The following is a 20324-nucleotide window of genomic DNA, read 5'->3' as shown; positions in this document are numbered from 1 at the left end:
TGACATCTGTGGCTGCCACCAAGGGTGGCGAAGAGGCCACAGGAGGATTCAGTCATGAACCTGTGGTAAGAACCACTTATGACCATTTGTCCTTTGGTACAGTGCTCTGTACTGCAAATTTACCACTTTGTTTTATTCTGACAACACCCATTATAGCTCCTATAGGCTCATTTCGTTCTCATGTATTACTGATGAAAGAACTGAATCTGAGGAAGGATAAATGAGACACTGTGGTCCCAACATCAGTTCATGTAAAGAACTTGAGACCTCTGGGACCTGACCCTGGGGTCTTCCCGCTAAGCCAGCTGTTTCCTGGAGCAGGCAGCCTCAGAGAAAGGTTGTTAAATTCTCTTCCCTGGAGATATGTAATGTCATTTCTACACCTATGGAATAGAGGAAATCCTCTTGATTGCTTTTTGGATTACTTATGATGACGCCATGTGCTTTTTTGAGATTTGGTTGGACTTGCTCTGGCTCAGTTTTTGTATTTATCATTTGTTTTCCCAGGAGGTGATTTAATATGCTTCCCATTCTTGAGGGTTATAAAGTGTTGTTTGTTAATCTTTTTTTCTAAACATAATACAAATATATTTTATTTTTTTATTTTACAAAATGTAGAAATACAAACAGCATAAAATAATAATAGTATGAAATATTCTTTTTTCCATATAACCTTACATTGTATTTTCCAGTGCCATTAAACATTTATTACAAAGTAATTATGTGGATATACTCAATTCATTTCCCAACTGTTGGTTACTTATCTTGTGCTACTAGAATGGAATGCTGCACAGTATAAAAGAGCACTGCAATTCTGTTTACATCCCTAAAATAGATTCCTTAAAGGAAAGTGTCACATTGTATCCTAAAAATAGATACCTAAGAGGAAAGGCACAACCATCTTAAGGCTCTTGATATATAATGCCAAATTGCTTTTTTAGTGTGTGTACACCCCTGTCATCTCTGCCCATCATATCCCAGTCATCTACTCTCTTAGTATGTGGTCAGATTTCTTGGTCATGGATTATTTTTACAAAATGTGAACATCATCAAGAAGGAAAACAGGGGCCTCCACGGTGGCGCAGCGGTTGAGCGCTGGGTTGCGAAGCTGCCCGCGGCCTCTGCAGCGCCAGTTCGATCCCTGGCTGCTCCCCGGCCACCGGAGGAGGGTTTCACATGGTGCACAGACCTCTCCTGCCGCCCGCTGCTCCCCTCAGCAGTGTACTTCGGTCCTTCTGCCTGTTCTGCTCCCTGCTCTGGCTCTGGTGAATTCTCTCACCCTCCCGCGCTTCTGACTGTACCCAGTGCTTGTATAAATAAATAAATAAATAAAACAAAATAAATCTAAAAAAATAAAAAAAGAAGGAAAACAGGAATTTGCTTAAATTTTACTTCATAAATTTTAAAGTCACAAGTACATGTACATTACATATATACTTTTCAGATTATCGACTTTTTGATGTTTTCTGGTGTATTACTCAACATTCACCAGAGAAATATAACCAGTAGGATGGTAGGAAGGTAGAGAATTGTTTTGAAGAACTGACTCACTTAATTATGGAGGATGATAAATCTCACTATCTGCAGTGTGAGTTAGTCCCAAGAGATGATGGTATAAATTCCAGTCCATAGGCTATAGGTTTAAGACCAAAGGAAAACCAACATTTCAGTTCTTGTCTAGCAACAGAAAAAAAACAAGAGATGAAAGACAGTGAAGCAGGAGGTTTTCCTTTTTACTCAGTATAGAATCAAGCTTTTTGTTTTATTCAGGCCTTCAATTGATTAGATGATGCTCACCCACTTTTGGGAGGGCAATCTGCTTTACTCAGTTTTATTGATTTAAAATTTTCTTCTCATCCAAAAATACCCTCACAGAAACACCCAAAAGAATATGTGACCAAATTGTGCAAATTGTGCTCACCTTTGCCAGCCTGTTTATCTCAACCAATAGCTACAGGTGATTGCTGGAATAGGAGCAAAACCTTTTTCTTTACAATGTAGCTGTTTCTGGTGGTGTTGCTACTTCATATAGTTCAGAAACATAATAGACAAGCTTTTCTCAGCTTGTAAATATGGTATATTGTGACAAATAGAAACCTGATTATGTGATGATTGAATTCCAGGACCAAGTTATAAGAACCTAATCACTTACTAGTGTTTCTGAATATGGAAGTAATGGTACCATTTCAACCGAAATATGCCAGTTTGTCACCAGTAAGAAATGTATCCATGAGTTCCAAATCAGGGTACCAGAAATACATAACTTCTACCATGTTTCTACCACACACACAGCAAATCAGTAACATGGGCCTAAGGAGACAGTTTGAGAACTTTGTGCCTGAGATCCTCCTTTCCTATATTTTCTTTTAAAAAAATTTATTTATTTATGCATACAAGAACTGGGGTATAAGCTAGAGGTGAGGGTTTGAGAGGATTCACCAGGGAGAGTCAGGAGCAGAACAGGCAGATCTACTGAAATACACTGCTGAAAGGAGCAGCGGGCGAGGCAGGGGCGGTCTGCTGCACCATGTGGGTTGCTCCCTGGCCAGCCAGGGATCCAACTCATGCTGCAGTGGCTGGTGATAGCTTGGTAACGCTGTCTTTAACCCCTGCTCCACCAGGGAGGCCCCTCCTATATTTTCAAAGTGTCCTGAATTCATGGGAAAATGGGAATTGCTTTACATCTGAAATGTTTGGGATATTTATTTATTCAGTCATTTATTCATATGTTCAGTCTTTCATTTTTTTCCAATAATGGTCTCAAGCCAATTTAAGGGAACTATGTGCATATGGGTGAGTGGGGAAGGGAATTAGAAAGAAGATGCTTGCAAGACTTTTCTAGGTTAAATATTCAAATTCATATTCTGACTTTTAATTCTCCTAAGTGATTTGTGTAGATAGAAGTACCTGAGTTTAAGTTTGTTAATGAAGATAAAGATTATTCAAAAAAATTTTTTAAATGAAGGCATAGACAACCATCAGAGAAGATACTAGACTACTTAGAAGAGAATTCAGATACAGGGTATTATATTTATAAGTAGGAGGTCTGTATCATCCCTATGATTGTGTGATTTAATAACATGGGCCCAGAATATGATATCAAGATAGTGAATTCATGTATTCATAAAATGAGTCAGCAAATATTTTTAAGTGCTCATTATATGCCACGATCTTATATTTTTTTAAAAAATGCAGTGTATCTTAATAATATTGCTTTAAAAAAGTATAGAGAGATTAGAAGGTAGAGGGAAGATCTATAAAACATACCTTTTAATGCAGTCTTCCCAATGACTGCATTGCTATTAAAGAGAATTGCTCATGTAAAGAAACCACGTATGTTTTTGTAGTTTAAAAAATAATGCAGTTTACTGAAGCAGATTGGAGCTTTGTTCCTTGAAACTAATAAAAGAGGCTTATGGGAGTTGGAAAGAAATAAAGAGAATGACTTTACAATCATTTGTAGATTCACAAGTATCATTAGCTGGCCTTTTTTACTCTTTTTAATGAAAATATCCAGAAATCTCCACAGTAATGGGTAATTCACCTAGGAACTCATCTTCATTATTTGTGTAATTTTTAATTCCCCCAGCTCTTAGTTTGATGTACATCAAAACCACTTAAGGACTCTAAAAAGATACTGAACAGAATACCATGTTTAGAGCAGAAAGTTCTGTTATTGAATTTACCATAGTGATCATCATTTGTAAACCTAAGAAATGAATCCAATTAATGAAAAAACCAAGCTAGAGAAATCAGCATGCCTCATTGGCATACATACATACTGTCATCATGGATTAGATTTGGTTGCTTCTTCTGCCCTCATAGACAGGACCCAAATTTTATGTCACCTTTAAAGTAGAACTTGATAAAAAGCATGTATTCCATCCTCTTTGAAGTGTACAGATCCTAACTACCCAAATCTCCAAAACTTATAAATTTCCTCTTTGCCATATCCCATGTCAAGAAAAGTGCAGAGGCATGTCCTCCCCAGAGAAGAATGGGACCACGCCTTCCTCTCTGGCCACTCTAAATGCCTCTGAGCAGCTATTCTATTCTGGGGCCAAAATGGTGCCTGGCTCTTGAGCAAACTATGGGAGGACAGAAGGAAAGCTCCAGGAATTAAAATGCCCCAAACTGGCTCCCCACAGCCTCGTATTTGCCCTTGGACAAAATAGAGACAATTTCCTATTCTGCTATGTTTAAAGGTAATATTCTCTTAACCATTACTTCATTTTTCACTAATACCTAATTTCCATAGATTCCCAGCGTGTCTCAGTATGTGTGTTGGATCTCAGGCCATTGTTGCCCTACCAAGTTCTGGCTGAATCATCCACTCCAGGATCACGCCATTTAGTGGCACCTTTGTCCTGCTTTGGAGTATTATATAACGTTATATAATATAGTAATAATAGGGCCTCCCTGGTGGCGCAGGTGGTTGAGCGCAGCTCTGTGAAGCTGTCCACAGCCTCTGCAGTGCCAGTTCCATCCCTGCCGGCTGGGGAGATACCCACATGGCGCGGCAGACCTCTCCTGTGTAGCCTGCTGCTCCCCTCAGCAGTGTATTTCGGTCAGTTTGTCTATTCTGTTCCCTGCTCTGTCTCTGGTGAATCCTCTCACCTTCCCGCACATCTGGCCTGTACCCCGGTTCTTGTATAAATAAATATATCTTTTAAAAAATATAATAACAATAAAAGGTAATACTGAGAGTCACCCTCTGAGGGAGACACTTTGCATCTCCTGTACGTAATTGCACAACAACTCTGTAAGGAAGTTGCTTTCTGCTTTTTCCCAAATGGGCTCACTGACATGCAGAGAAGTCCAGTAACTTAATAAGATTTGAACCCTAGTGACTGACAGAAGTATTCATGTCCCTGATCCCGAAGCTCCTGTTTTGTTCATGCCCTTTCACTGTGCCTCTCAAAGTATAATGTTCCTCCCATATTAGTGTCAATATTGTGATAAATGTCTGTTGACTTGAATAGCAATATCAAAAGCAATAGTGTCTCCTGGAGTGTCTCCTGGGTTTATTGTGGCCCTAGCATGATAATTGCAGCTAGCAGTGGCTGCTTCATGTCAAGCACTATGCTAGGCACTTTGTACATTATTTCACATCATTCTCAAATATGAGATGGATACCATTTTATTCTCAACTTGACAAGATAGAGATAGAAAAGCCAGGATTCAAACCAAAGGTGAACACTGTAGCAAATAACCTCCCCACTTTGTTTTCAAAACTAAAAATGTGGCTCTTTTTACCAGTTAGACTTATGATTTCTGACATCTGCATTAGTTGACTATTCCGCTGGATTTGATACCACCTATTTCCCTTCCATTGTGTTCATGTTAGAAGTTTACAGTAGAAATTATACCTCAGTGTACGTGGGCACCATAGCTAAGTGCAGAATGGTAAGATTTATGGTGAATTGTTAGCATGCCTGAAGATGGCATTGTATTACAGTCATTAACTAAATAAATTGACATTTTGCTGGATTTTAAAAAAGATGGTATATAGCGCCTATAAGTGTGTAAGTGTGTGTGTGTGGGGTGTGTGTGTGTGTGTGTGTGTGTGTGTGTGTGTAGAAGGATATGCTTTTATTTTCATTAGCCAAGAAGTCAGGAACCAAAAATACAACAGGAAATCCAAATATCTGAGTAACAATGATTCTCAGAGAACCATTTACTAGAAAGATTCTCAGTAGGCGTTGAATTGCTTTTATTAGTTTATTTAAAGTGTGCACTTCCCTTTTGGCTTCTGTTTCCAGCATTTGCATTTTTTTGAGAATGTGTGAAAATCATGGGAGACATTTTCTGACAGTTCCTTGATTCAGCAGCTCTGAATGAGTTCCAGTAAATCCAGAAGAAAAAAATTACTCCCATTTTGCTCCTCCTCTTTGGCATGTACCTCCTAACCCATCCCCCTCATCTTCCCTCCTCTAAGAGCAGGGATCCCTGGTGTCTGCAGGCCATTTAGGAATCTCTTTTTCCAGCCCTGTTATTCCTCTTCTCACTGCTTTGCTATTCTACACTCAAATTCTAACTAAATAGGAATGCAGATGGGCAGATAAGCATCTAGGTTTCCCAAAATACACATTTTTCATGAGTGCTTCCCTCTCAAGTATGTGGCCAGAGCCAGCATATTATCTTCTCATTATCATTCTGTTTTAATGTTTAACTGACAGATGCCTGTCAGTAAAACAAGGCGATAATGGGCAGAAAATGTCCCTGCTCTTAGAGAGCAAAAAAGAAAGACCCTGGTTCCCTGTCAGTCCCAGAGACTCTTGCCAGCAATTGTTACAGAAGACTTTATAAATACCTCAGTGGGGAATACCTATGAATGGCCTAAATGTTTTCAACCTTATTAGTGAGAAGAAGAAAAAAGTGCTCTCTCATATATGGGCATATTTTACCCACAGTGCAAATACTTGCCCAAGTGGAAGCTTGCCCAGCATGTTAATGTGTCATCTTGTAGCCCTGGAGCAGGGTGTGGCCATGCCAGATGGCACCTACAGGCATCATTGAACAGGAATGGCTTCCTGATGGCTCTTAGTCAGTGTTTCAGCTGATACAAGCTCGATGACCTCAACTAGAGAGTTCAAACAGCATAGAGCTGTAGCCTGCTTCCACATGCTTGAGGTATCTGTAAATGTTTTCAGTAAATAATATGAAAGTGGAAGTCAGTAAATAATATGAAAGTGGAAGTCTACAGGGGCAAATGACACCAAGTGATCTGTGTCACAATAAGCAAAAAAGGGGATACTGTAGAATTACTGATGTTTTCCTAAGGGATCATAAATGCTGAAAGCTGATGTCTGTGAGGAATATTCGGCCTTAGGAAAGACTCTGTCAACCTTAAAAACAAGAGTTAGACACCCCAAAGCAGGTGAGGGAAACTGTGCCTGGCCTTTCAGCAGGCAGAGTGCTACAGGATGGCAGGGGCCATGCCCACAACTTATTCTGTGTCCCTTTAACTCACAAGTACAGTTTTCTATACTCAAGAAGGCTTAGTTGTGAAAGGAGCAATTTAACTTTTTTTTAATTTTAATAAAGACAGGCAGACCTTTTTTTATATAATTTTTTAAAAAGAATTATTTATTTATACAAGAGCTGGGGTACAGGCTAGAGGCACGGGAGGGTAAGAGGAGTCAGCAGAGACAGAGCGGGGAGCAGAACAGGCAGACAGACTGAAAGCACTGCTGAGGGGAACAGCGGGCGAAACAGGAGAGGTCTGCCGTGCCATGTGGGTATCTCCCTGGCCGCCCGGGAATCAAATTGGCACTGCAGAGGCTGTGGACAGCTTCACAGCATTGCACTCAACCTGCTGTGCTACTGGGGAGGCCTTAAGAATAATAAAAACAAGAATAAAAACAACCCAGTTACTATAGGGTGTAACTAAGACACCAATTCCTTACTTTGAAAATTGGCAATCAAAATAATTTGACAGTAATCATACCTTTTTCAAACAAGTTGTGTCTGGATAACCAGATTGTGCTGGTTGATGAAAGAAAGTTCTTTTTTTTTTTAAAGATTTATTTATTTATGCATACAAGAACTGGGGAATAGGTCAGAGATGCGGGGGGTGAGAGGATTCACCAGAGACAGAGTGGGGAACAGAACAGGCAGATTGACCGAAGTACACTTCTGAGGGGAGCAGCGGGCAAGTCAGGAGAGGTCTGCTGCACCATGTGGGTAGCTCCCTGGCTGGCCGGGGATCGAACTCGTGCTGCAGAGGCTGAGGATTGCTTCATAGTGCAGTGCTTAACCCCTTGCACCATGAGGGAGACCCACAAACTTCTTTATGTAAGAATTCCATCTACCAAGTTGGAAGGGAAGTTAGAACTCGAACAGCATAATCTTGAGGTCCCCATATGAAATAATTGATTCACACAAGTATCATCAATGTATGCAGTTATCAGAGCATTAGAGGTAGGGTCTTCTTTCATTGCATTTTGTTTTTATTGAGATATAACACTATATATGTTTTAAGGGAATAAGTTCAAATCTTTCCAGATGTGTAGTATCACACCACACCCACTACCAAAGCACTCATAGTCTTCCACCACACTCCGTTAGGTCCCCTTCACTTTAGGTCTCCCTCCTTCCTCTTACCCTCTATTAGCCGCAATTCTACAGTCAATCTTCTAGGATTTGTTTCGGTTTACTTTTGTCTAGTCCTTTATTTTTGTTTCTTTATATTCCACATATAAATAAAACCCATCTTGTATTTATCTTTCTCTTTCTGATTTATTTTTCTTAGCATTATCCCCTCCAGTTCATCCACATTGTAGCAGACCAATAAAAGTATTGATGAGGAACTTACCAAAGAAGGAATCAGGCTACATCACTGAATCCATTTAAAGTAGAAGTACAGGGCTTCCCCGGTGGCGCAGCAGTTGAGCCCTGGGTTGAGAAGCTGCCCGCAGCCTCTGCAGTGCCAGTTCGATCCCCAGCTGCTCCCCGGCCACCGGAGGAGGGTCCCACATGGCGCGCAGACCTCTCCTGCCGCCTGCTGCTCCCCTCAGCAGTGTGCTTCAGTCCTTCTGCCTGCTCTGCTCCCTGCTCTGGCTCTGGTGAATTCTCTCACCCTCCCGCGCTTCTGACTGTACCCAGTGCTTGTATAAATAAATTAATAAATCTTTTAAAATAATTCATACATTGTAAAAAAAAAAAAAGTGGAAGTACAGGCCTCCCCAGTGGCACAGTGGGTTGAGCGCAGTGCTGTGAGGCTGTCCGCAGTCTCCGCGGCACCGGTTCAATTCCAGGCCTGCCAGGGAGATTCCCACCTGGTGCAGCAGACCTCTCCTGCCATGCCCTCTGCTCCCCTAAGCAGTGCTTTCGGTCTGTCTGCCTGTTCTGCTCCCCTCTCTGTCTCTGGTGAGTCCTCTCACTGTCCCACGCCTCTGGCCTGTACCCCAGCTATTGCATAAATAAAAAATAAAAATCTTGAAAAAAAAAAACTTAAAAAAATAAATAAAGTGGAAGTACAACCACACATTAGCTGAGTCCTGACGGGATGCAGTGAGGACCACCTGTGAGCTGGCATTACCTCGGAGTTTAACTTGAATGTAATGAAGCTAATCCACAGCTTTCCAATAATTCAAGGGATAGAGGAACAAGTTAAATGATACCACATGAAAACAAACTAAGAATTTGGCTATTGGGACAGGCTCAAAGAGAACCTGTATGAGTTTCTTCAGCAAGAGAAATGGCATGGAGAAGAAGAGAGGCAGCTGTGTGCAAGTGAGTGACTGAAGAGACATAACATCCAAACTATGTATCTTATCTGGATCATTCAACAAAAAGATTTTTCTAAACAGCAAGAAAAATTCTAATATGATTGGGTATTAGCTGATAACAAGGAATTTATTAGGTGTGATAATGACTTTGTGGTTATATTAGAAATTGATGACGAAGTATGTAGCAGTGAAATGATATAATGTCTTGGATTTGCTTAAAAGTCTTAATAGGACGGAAGGAAGGAAGATACAAAGGGAGGGAGAGAAGGAGATCTGGTTGGAGAGAAAATAAAATAGTATGGAAAATCTTGATTGATTGTTAGATAGAGATGAAGGAGTATATTGGGTTTACTATAGTATTCTTTCTATTTTATTTGAAATCCTTTATAATAAAAATACTAAGGAAAAGAATAACAGAATAAAGAAAAGAGTACCATCTCTCAAGATTTCATTGGTGCTGTGGCTAGAAAAAGATCATCTGTGGGTTTTAATTTTTAAAGATAATCTTTTTTTAATTTTATTTTTATATTCACCATACAATTGCAACCCCCTTATTTTGACCCCAACCCTCCTTTCCCCACCCACACCCCATAGTGTGTCCCTGGTTCATCGTTGTTTCTTGATTTTGATTTTTTCTTTCTTACAGTTATTCTTTTTCCTGGTCCCTTGTTTAGGTTTTCTAGATTCCTGCTATGAGTGAGACCATCTGGTATTTTTCTTTTTCTTTCTGGCTTATTTCGCTGAGCATGATCCCTTCCAGCTCCATCCATATTGCTGCAAATTGCATGTGTTTATCTTTTTTGATTGCTGAGTAATATTCCATGGTGTATATGTACCACATCTTCTTGATCCAGTCATCTATTTTGGGGCATTTGGGTTGTTTCCAAAGCTTAGCTATTGTAAATAGTGCTGCTATAAACATAGGGGTGCAGGTGCTCTTTGGAATTAATGTTTCTGTGTCCTTTGAGTAAATACCTAGGAGTGGAATTGCTAGATCATATGGAAACTCTATCTTCAGTAGGTTGAGGAAAAGAAGTCTGTTTTTTTTTTTTTAAAGATTTATTTATTTATTTATTTATTTATACAAGCACTGGGTACAGTCAGAAGCACGGGAGGGTGAGAGAATTCACCAGAGCCAGAGCAGGGAACAGAACAAACAGACCAATGAAGTACACTGCTGAGGGGAGCAGCGGGCGGCAGGAGAGGTCTGCGCACCATGTGGGACCCTCACCAGGTGGCCGGGGATGGAACTGGCGCTGCAGAGGCTGCAGGCACCTTCACAACCCAGCACTCAACCGCTGCACCAAAACAGACCTTAAAAATCTGACTGTATAATTGAGGCTGGGGGGTGGGGGGAGCAAAGAGGAGAGCCATCCAATAAAGTAGGGTACATTATGATGAAGGGTTATTGGTGCTATGGTGGTGGCATGCTGTGGTAAAATTCATATATATCCTGAAACACAGTGTTGTAAATCAAGATTACCTCAATAAAATAATTTTTAGGAAGTTATAAAAATAAACTACTTTTGTTGGATTTTTTTTGGCTAGAGGCTAGACAGAAATTCCATTGCTTAATCAAGCAATTGCAGGAGAATTTGGGAAACAAATAATCTCCAGTGTGAAAGTGAGTGCTGATCTTAGCTGGAATAACTTGCTTTCTTCAGCATCTGCAGTGACTGGTCTCCAGGGATTTATCTGGCTACATGTGTTTTTCACATTTATTAGTGAAATTGGAGATTCAAGAATAAAATACTTTCCTCGGGAACATTGTGTTAATTTGTGACACGCTAGAGATTTTTTGGCCCATAAAACAAATGAATGAGCTCCATGGGGGTATAACTGTTATTTTCACCCTAGAAGGCAGTAAAGGCCCACTGTATTTATTAAGCACTTAGAGAATAGGAAATGAATAGTGCTATGAAAATAGAAAAATACTCTTACACTATTGCTATTAATGGTATATTTTTTATCTGTTCTGAAGGAAAACTACTATCAAATGATAATTTAACAGTAAAAGTAGACTTCTGTATAATATTTGATTTTGTCTTGAATAGTAATTTAATTCAGTGTCCATATTAAGCTATTTTTGTTTCTAGCAAATAGACTGAATCAAGTTAGGTAACCTTACCCGTTGTTTTTAGCAGGGCTGGATATACAAAGAAACAGACCAGATAAGTGATTTAGGACCTTCTTACTGAGTAGCTGAGGGACCTAAGGAGGTTTTCTGGTGAGAAGACAGCCCTCTGTCTGATGTGCTGGGACATTTCTAACAGACTTTTTAAAAACTCACCACCCCCGCAGCTCAGGGAGAGAGATGGCTGCTCCTCAGGCTGAAAAAACATCAGAGAAACCCAACGCTCTACCAGGTGGGGCCTGTGCAAGATGCAGGGACTGACTCAAATGCCAAAATCAAGATATGTGTTAAGCTGGTAGAAGCAGCCAAAGGAACAGTGCAGAAGCAGGATGTGTGCTCTGATTAGAAAAAATAATGCCTCAGACATTCCTTTGAAGGGTTTGTACGTACTTTACATTGAGTAAGTACTTGGCATTGCAGTAAGTAGGAAGTAAGAGAGGCCTCATTGTTCACCAGTTTCATGGCCCACGAGAATCCAGGATATACAACACTGACTAGATTAAGTGATAAAGTGATCTCAGGTAGCTCGGTCTTTAGCTAAGTGTTGCTGTTTTCTTGTGCTTGCTTGTATTCTGATGATTTAAGGAGACCAGACACATTTTAGGGATCCAATAAAAGAATCTCTGGGTTTTTTATGTACATGTGAGTGTGTGCATCGTGAAAGTACAGGGAGCAGAGTCTAAGGACAGAAGAGTTATGCCAGGGATGTTTCTGTGCTTTTTACCTGTGTTCCTACAAGATTGTCTGAACAGATGTTGGCAGTTCTACCCCCAAGAGATGATTGCTTGAAAAGAGAGGTTGGTGTCCAGGAACAGAAGGGGTGGATCTGGAGGTTGGATCTGCAAGGATCTTTGTTCCCCACCCTGCTCCCTGATGTTGTGAGATAATCCTGCTGCACTATAGTCTTAAACTTGCCCATTAACAAGTGTCCTTCACCTACAGCTACCCTAGGTCCTCTGCCAGGGAGCAGTGCCCTATAACTCTTCCACTGATAAGTGCTCAGTGGCAGTTCAAAACCAGCACTCCCTGATCTAAAACTAGGGATCTGGCTTCTCCCCGAGAAGCTACCAGAGGACTCCTGAATCGAAAGCCAAATATGTACAAAGGCAATGCAGAAACACACAGACTTTGGTCTCTAGATCAGATGTGAAAGAACAAGTGGGCTTTGGGGGACCTTTAGTAATATGAGCAGATGATATGGTATCCATCTGTAATGCCAAAGACAGGCATTACAGATATGGAAACAACCTAAATGCCCCAAAACAGATGACTGGATCAAGAAAATGTGGTATATATACACAATGAAATACTATTTAGCAATCAAAAAGTTAAACTCATGCCATTTGTAGCAACATGGATGGGGCTAGAGGGAATTTTGCTCAGTGAAATAAGTCAGAACGAAAAAGAAAAATATCGATGACTTCACTTATAGGAAGGATATAGGGGAACCAAATTAGGGATCAGGGGAAAAACAGAAAAGACTAAAGTAGCAGGCAACTATAATTCAGAGACATTCAGCAGGGCAGGGAAGGGAGAAGGATTAAAACAGGGGCGGGAAGAGCACAAAAGACTGTGGTGAGGGTTCACGGTGACTTGGTAGTGGGAATTTTATGGGGACTACACCTGAGAGGAGAAAGCTAACTGTACAAAAAATGAATAATGATGTAAACTATATAGAGAGAAATAAATAGCAAAAAAAAAAAGGCTGAAATGCAAAATACAAGGCATTTTAAGTCCCTGCTCTGCATTTACCTTACCATTCCTTGGTAAGCTGATCAACTTTCCAGTGATCCTTGTGTGTAAAGGAGAATAATGCAACCAAATGTCTCCAGATTCTGGAGACATCATGTCTCTAATGATTCTGTAAATGTTGCAGTGAGACCTACACATATGCGCTCCCCCTCCAATCCTGGCAGAAAGCAAAACTTGAGCTGTTCTGTGAAAGGATATGACTGCAACCTCCCCATGGTGAAATGCAAAAGGGGAAAGCCACAAGGAACCCTGGCTTAAAGTAAGTCCCAGCAGCTGGCTTATTCTAGGGTGCAGGAGACTGAGCTGGAGTTAAGAATTAGCATATCTGTACTGCTAGTACTGAATTGTTTGTGCAGAGGAGGGTGAAGAACAACTTAGAATAAACCCCAAATCAACTTCCATTTAATGGTGGGCATTCAGTTGGATGCTAGAAGAAAGTATGTATGAACCTAACAACAAATCAGCAACTTCCGGTTCTGAGAGCTGAAAGCTCTCATTTGTAACTGATGTGTTTTCCTCCTATATGATCAGATATCTGGGCAGCGTGCCATACCCTCTACCCCTTTCCTTATGTTAGACAAGTACCTGTTTGGCACTGGACAGACTGGGTGTCATTTGTAGAATACATTTTCATTTTTCATCTCCAAGTAATGCCCCATGAACATCTCATCCTGTTTTGCCTGCTGCCCCCTATCTGTTTAAATTTGGTGTTTAAGCTTTCCTGATGTGCACTAATTGTGTTCGTGCCCCCAGGTGCAACTCTGCTCCCCACCTGCTCCCCACCTCAGCAGGACTCCATGCTCAGGAGCCAGTTGTTATTTACAAGAGTAATACAGCTATCGCAGTGTCTTTGAACACACAGGGTTGTTGTGGGGTTTTTAATTGCCATTTTCATCTATATAATTAAAATTAAATGAAAAAAATGGCTAGCCTCCAAAATATGAATTAATTTCATGAAGTACTTCTCGAAGGGAAAAAAATATGTATAAATATGATAATTGTTACTTGACTTGCCTTCGCGGAACTAGAGGATTTTTACCTGGTTGAAGAAAAAATATAGTTATTTTAAGTGAAGAAAATGGTCCAGTACTTCCTGTGACTGAGAGAATGAGATGAATGAGAAATGATAAACAACTCTGGATATAACTTCCAAGTAGTACGCTGGGGATGTGTTACGTCCTTCGCTCCACCCAACTTTCCTTATGCTGTTTGTCTCCCTTGTTTCATTGGTGGTGTTTACACATTCCTTAAGAAAGTGCTGTTACCCCCAAATCAAAACCTCCCTCATGCTTCGAAAGAGACATTTCACCTGCTCTGTAAGTGTGATGATGGGTACATACAGAGATGATGGGTACATACAAATGGGTACATTTTACTGCTCTGTGTGATGATGGGTACATACAGAGAATGATGAGAGAAAAAAGGAGAAGTTCTGTTTTTTTTTTTAATTCACTGGGCTAGTAGTGTTACACTCTACAGACTCATCAAGTGCCTGATGGACATGTTTATAAAGAGTTGGTTGGTCACTTTATTTGGAATGACAAACTCTCTGCTCTACATAATGAGGTCAGTGAAGCATCCAGAAAAGAAATGTATAATTTGGTAGCGTGGGCCTGTAAGCGCAGCCCTGCTGCGGGTATTTAAGTTTAATGAAGCAGCTACTTTGCTGCTACACATTCTTAGTGAATGGCCTCCTTGGTGTGTTTTTGAAAACTTAAATGTTGCTGGTAATCATGTCCCAGCAATCTCCTTGGAGAGCCTTTGTGCCTTGCTCTCAGAAGAAATATGCCATTTTTACATGTTAATGGTTTTGAAATTAGTCATTTGTTCCATTCTCATTGGAAAGGAAGGTCAGTGTGTGATTTCCTGGCTGCCTTCATTTCTCTGAACATTCGGGATACTGTAAGTCAGGTCATCAGCCATGTGATGCACTGTCTAGTTATGCCATGCCTGAGAAGCCAGAGAAATGCTCTATCAAAAAGCATTCATATTCTGGGTGGTTCTTAGAATTCAAATCCAAAAATCTAACTCAGAGGGGAAAGTTCCTGGTCAGGTCATAAATGCTATTTTTTCCCATTTCAGTCACCTGTATCTCCCATTCACTGGTCTCTTTAGGAAAGGCTTTGCTCCCTGAGTATGCCTGGAAGATCCTTTTTGAAGAGATCCTTTTGAAGCATATTTTGCTCAATTAAAACCAAGATCAGGGCTTCCCCTGGTGGTGCAGCAGTTGAGCGCTGGGTTGCGAAGCTGCCCACAGCCTCTGCAGTGCCGGTTCGATCCCCGGCCACCAGTGAGAGTCCCACATGGCGCGACAGACCTCTCCTGCTGTGCCCGCTGCTCCCCTCAGCAGTGTATTTCATCAGTCTGCCTGTTCTGTTCCCGGCTCTGGCTCTGGTGAATTCTCTCACCTTCCCGTGCGTCTGACTGTACCCAGTGCTTGTATAAATAAATAAATCTTTAAAAAAAAAAAAAAAAACAAGATCAGTCTTCCAGATCCTGCATCAGTGTTAGTGATGCACAGCTATGAGGGAGCAGAGAGACACTTGTCCCTACTTATTAGGTCCATTGCCCCAAATTTAGGGCTTGAGGTGTTTTCCCCTGAATTACCAAGGGCATGAATGGTCATATCTTCTGACTCTTCAGTCTGGAGAGACCTTGAGGAACAGTTTGGTAGACTGTACTTTTCCTTGCAATTTATTTTTTTAAAGATGTATTTATTTATGCATACAAGAGCTGGAACACAGGCCGGATATGTGGGGAGGGTGAGAGGATTCACCAGAGACAGCAGGGAACAGAACAGGCAGACTGACTGAAATACACTGCTGAGGGGAGTGGCGGGCGAGACAAGAGAGGTCTGCCGCACCATGTGGGTAGCTCCTTGGCCGGCCAGGAATTGAACTTGTGCTGCAGAGGCTGTGGATAGCTTCATAGTGTTTTGCAAAAGTGGGGTTCCTCCTTGCACACTCACTCCTCATTCTCTCCTTACTCCTCATTCTCACTAACACTGATGCAGGATCTAAAAGCCTGATCTTGGTTTTAATTGAGCAAAATCTGCTTCAAAAGAATCCCTTCAAAAAGGATCTCCCAGACATACTCAGGGAGCAAAGCCTTTCCTAATGAGACCGGTGAATGGGAGATAAAGGTGATTGAAATGGGAAAAAATAGCATTAATGACCTGTCCAGGAACTTTCCCCTCTGAGTTAGATTTTTGGATTTGAATTCTAAGGGGCCACCAGGGAGGCCCCTTCCTTGCAATTTAAAGCAGGACTTGGAATAGCTACACCCTGTACCACCAGAAACTTCCTAGGACTACATAGTAAATTGTCAAAAGGTATTAGTTTGATGGATGAAAGAGTGAGTAAATGAATTTTTTTTTTCAGTTTTTTTGTTGAATAATTTTGGTTATGAAGGTGACATAGGACCATCTCAGGACATACTGCCACCTGAGGAGCCTCCCTCTTAATATCTCTGGAATAGGCATCAAGGCTGAATCTAAAGTTGTACTCCAGACTGCCCTTCCAAACGTGGGCCCCAGATGCCCACATAACCAAGTCAGTGCTAACCAGCACAGTAATCTTATGCTCTTGCTTTCATTTTTAAATAAACCTTTGAGTAACTTTTATACCCAAACAGAGAAGCCAGCATAAAAGAGTCCACTCCAAAGAGCCTTCTCATCCTAGATCTAAGAGATTGAAGTTGACTTGGCACTGAAATAACAGTTCTGAGAGAACTTGGGAGTGACTTGGGTTATGTTTTCTGTTCTGTTTATTTCATGCTATATGAGCTAAGGTAGTGGTAACTGCTGTAACAAATAGACCCGAGTGTCTCAAGCATAATAGCAACTTTTCATCCTATATCTTTATTCAACATTTTTATGGACAAATGAAACCTGTGTTTGGGACTCTGAAGGAAACAAGGCTAGGGAGCCCAGAGAGGTCAAATGGTACCATATCATGGTTCAAGTGTGAGCCAAAGAGTGCAGCATGATTACCATAGGGGAAGACAGTTTGCAAAGACGGAAACAAGATGCAGCCCAGCTCAGAAAAAGAGCAAGAATTAAGGTTAACAGTAATAAAATGTGACCTTCTCTGTGCATGGCTCTTTCCAACTGACAAAGGACGTTCACATGCATTATCTTATTGTAGGACTCACGAGGTGATTCAGGAAACATTCGTGCCCTAATTTCAGATATGTAGGAAATCTCAACTACGTCTGAGAGGCTAAGTGATTTACCCTGGTGAATGGCGAGCCAAAGTGTAGGCTTGGATGTCCTGTCTCTGAGAACAGAGCCTTCCCCCATAGCTTTGTGGTGTTCTTGGAGGTTCAAGGCACTGGCAAGGCAAGAAGGCTGCAGAGGTGACCAAATCTTTCTTCCATTCCCTACCCCGCCTCCCATCCTCTAGAAGCATCCTCCTAATGCCAGCCATGTTCCCATGGCAATCACTTACCAATGGTGCCTGTTCAGACAACAAATAGCTGCAGCCTGGTAGGATGCTTGCTTTTGTAAAACCTGCTCTCTGCCTTTAAGGAGGTCACAGTTTAACAACTGGTCTTTTTATCTTAACAATTGTCTAATCAGACCTTCATTTATTTAGCCACTTCCTCCTTTTTTACCATCTCCCTCTTAGCCACCTTTCCCCACTCTCTCCTCTGTGTACAGCTGAATTTGACCAGTGTCAAATCATGTTTTATTCTCAGCCTGAGAAAGACAAGCCTAACCAACGAAGAACCTATCCTACTGGTACACTGTGAAGTTTCTAGTTTACACAGACATCTTCCCCTCCCCGCACTGTATTTTAGTCTGGAGAAATCCTAGAAAGCAGAATTCTTGGGGGGACTAGGAAGCTACTTTCCCACAAAACAGTGACACTGATAAGAAAGCATTTGAATGGTGCTTGAAATTTTGCAGAAAAACCAGTGGGAGACCACGGCCAGGCTGCAAACCGGCAGTTCAGCTCTTCCTAGCATCCCCGGCAACAGCCTGCTGTTTTCCCAGGCGGCTCTGAACAAGACAGGGAAATGCTGTGGCCATTTGTCACTGTCCCAGCAGCAACGTGTGCATGCCAATTGGTGCATGCAGCCTGGAGGCCCACTCCTGCCCCATGACTCCATCTACACCCCTTGGCTTCCTCTCTCTGAGACTGGGGAAATGTGTTCCCTTCTCTCCTCCTCCACCTGAGTGAATGATGAGATCCGCCCTTCCGGGGCTGGAATCAATTCAGCCCTCCCCACCATGTTCAGAGATGCCTGTGCTCCATGTAATCGCTTCCATCCCATTTTCAATTCAAGACTTAGTCTTTGGGGAGTATTAGAACGCATCATGGAGATGGTAGCATTGTATCTCAAGGTTGTTCTCTTGTGCCGGTCAGTAGGTATGCTGGTGTGTCTGCAATGAGTGCTACAATGAGTCAATCAGATCCTAAGTTGGGTGCAGAGTTGTGTAGAGATAGCTCAAGAGAAAAAGCCAGTACCTGTTTATAGGAAAAGCAGAGTAAAGGTACCCTTTGTTCCTTTATGCTCAGCTCTCTGCTCACACCCATTGTGAATGGAATTAACTTTTCAGATGGCCAATAATATCCCTTTTTGCCTTTGAGGAAGAAAAAAGTAAGATGAAGAATATAATTTGCAAATGAAATTTGCAATGATACAGGTATAAAATAGGGTTAAAGGAAACTCTACTTCTAGAATTGCCTGAGGGACATTTTACTGCATATTTAGGTTATACACTTAGAATTACTTCCTTTGAAGAGGACTTAATCTAGATTACAAGTTTATGAATTCGGGGACATTATGTGCCTGAGTAGACAGTCCTTTTGCTAAGGGCAGCCTAACCATTGACACCGCTGCTTTCATCTTTATACTCTGTGTACCCTTTCCTGCCTCCTTTCAGTTCCATCAAGTATAGGGAGGGAGCATTTGGCCTTCTGAGTTGGAGTTATGCATAACCCGAAAATAGACTCTCAGAGTGCACCCAGACATAATGATTCCATGCTGCAAGAAGGTCACTGTGTCTGCCTTTCCTGCCAAGACACTCCTAGCTCTTAATCTATGGCTGCCTTGTGAAGCAAGAGAGCTGTGCCAGGAAGTTACACTTTGTGACTGTGAGGCATTATGAGAATTTGAAATCATGTCAATGAGGTTTTTATAAAGGCAGGCCAGGGGAGGGGGGACTAGACAATTTTAGAAGACAGTCTTTGAACATCCTTTTGCTCTGTGGCTTGAGATTTACCATAGCTCGGCTTTAAAAAAAAAAAAAAATTACCCAATCCTAACTAGAATTCAACCTCATCCTCTCAACCCTACCCAAAAATAAAGAGACATTCACCAAAAGTTTACAGTGGTGACACTATGAGTAAGGTTTATTGGTTTCTCTGTGTTTTTCTGCACTTTTTATGACAAGTATTCTTGCTCTAGATTGTAAAATAAAAATAATTCAACAAATCTTATATAAAAAGCAAAACTCTGTTAGTTAACTGCATTCCTGAATGCTCCATAGCTGCTATCACCAGCTTTGTGACTGGGCCATAGAGGGGGCTTTCCTACCTCTGCACTTATGTCAGGTCTCAGACCAGGACTGTTATCTGCAGTTCTCTCCCCACTGCCAGTTTCCAAAGCACTCCCGAGAGAGGCGAAACCCCAGATCCTGATAGGACTTGAGCAGCCAAGGAGGACAGGAAAGAGAGCCCCTGGAGTGCAGCCAGCCAGACACCTCGGTGCAAAGAAGGGCCTCCATTCACATCCATTTGCCACGGCAGGCAGGCCTGCTTGACATGTGCTTGTGGGGAGGGACCGTGTCAGCTCAAGTTCATCTGGAAACACTGCTTCCTCATCCTGACAACATCCAGTTGGTGGCATTGCGGAAGTTGGGGAGATCCTGTTTTCCAGACCTGTAGGAGTCAAGTAAAATGTAACAAGTAGAGACACATATCTGGGAGAAAATAACCTCGTGAGGAATTCCAAAAATCCTCTCGGGCTTGGGAAGGATTTATTTAGACTTAGGGTCTTGACCACCCAGCCTGGTTATTGATGTGAACTCAGACTGCCACCAATCCTGCTGCCTACTACTGAGCTCAGACTGGGTGGAAACAGCCTATAAGGACCATGAAACTGTATCATCTCACCTCTAGACATAAATAATCCCTCCTGCAAGTTTCTGTAAAGCCTCTATTTCTTACGTGCCACATACAGACCTATTATTGGATGCA

Source organism: Talpa europaea (genome assembly GCF_964194135.1).
Source record: "Talpa europaea genome assembly, chromosome: 13".
NCBI lineage: Eukaryota > Metazoa > Chordata > Mammalia > Eulipotyphla > Talpidae > Talpa > Talpa europaea.
This window is presented reverse-complemented; position numbering follows the sequence as displayed.